This window comes from Branchiostoma belcheri, unplaced genomic scaffold, assembly GCF_001625305.1.
Source record: "Branchiostoma belcheri isolate BF01 breed outbred unplaced genomic scaffold, Haploidv18h27 scaffold29, whole genome shotgun sequence".
Lineage (NCBI taxonomy): Eukaryota > Metazoa > Chordata > Leptocardii > Amphioxiformes > Branchiostomatidae > Branchiostoma > Branchiostoma belcheri.
In genome coordinates, this window is record NW_017803898.1 from 18760 (window position 1) to 19950 (window position 1191).

At 38.7% G+C, this 1191-nt stretch overlaps 1 protein-coding gene across 3 annotated transcripts in view; it reads left to right on the plus strand.

The window, feature by feature from the left end:
- LOC109473003 (mucin-5AC-like) overlaps positions 1-1191 on the plus strand; it is a 35702-nt gene that overhangs the window by 8318 nt on the left and 26193 nt on the right. The window lies entirely within an intron of this gene.

Below are 1191 nucleotides of genomic sequence, written 5' to 3' on the forward strand. Positions count from 1 at the left end.
TATATATATATATAGAGAGAGAGAGAGAGAGAGAGAGAGAGAGAGCGATAGATAGATAGATAAACTAGATAAGGCTAAAGAGATGATTATATTCTTCAGTCTGTAATGTGTGAGTTAACATTAATGTAATGATGCGTAGAGTTCTTTTCTCTTTGCAATACCAGAAGTTCGAAGTGAACACTTTCCTAAATAGCTGTCTTCTTTTAGCATCATTGATTGAATATGTTGCCACTAACTAACCTCTGCCGTGATATTCTGCTTCATCTGCAGTGCACTGTGTGGACGACCAAGGCAACATTGTACCGGTAAGAAATTTTCATTTTCATTTTTATTTATTTATTTGCACAAATGAAAACAATAATCAACAAATACAAAACAAAGAAATTAAAACAGTGTACAGGAGGAGGAAAGAAGCCTGCAAGGCTTGTATAATGTCCTCCTCCTTGAAACTTACCAAATTGCCTGTTATTAAGGAGGAAATTCTATAGTTACAGTGTTATATATAATAGTTCATTTATACATGTAATCTATTTAAGCTGTGGCTGGAGAAACATCAACACATACCAATTATGCTAATGATGACCTAATTTGCATAATTAATGTGAAAATTCTGTGACTTCTTATTGGTTAATGATGGGAATTTTATACCTCTCGACATGTATAAGTTACTTAAAGGTTAACACCACTATACATATATTATGTTAACGTAGATACCATTTGCATAATTAATGAGGACATGTTGAAAGGAAGTATGACAAAGCAAGCCTATATTTCATGGAGGTATGAGATCTCGGAACTCTTGTTGTTTTTGTTTTTTTTTCAAAAGCACACGCATTTTTAAATTCCAGATCAACTCTACCTGGGTCCCCGGCGGCGACAGTTGCCAGATCTGTACTTGCCGTGGCCCTAACTACTTCACTTGTGAGCACGTGTACTGTGAACCTGTAGAGCAGCCCGTCTGCGAAGGTTACTGTAAAGTCATGAGGAATGTGGCCGACTTCGACCCTTGCTGTCCAGAGTACGAGTGCGGTAAGAATTTCTTTATTTTCTTCTAATGGCCAGTGGCATCGTGCGGCGTAGTGGTTAGAGCGTTCGGCGCTCAAACAAGGAGACCCGGGTTCGATCCCAGGTGTAGGAACTGACACGGCCTTCATTGTCTCTCGAGACAGGAGGATGCCAACAACAATGTTC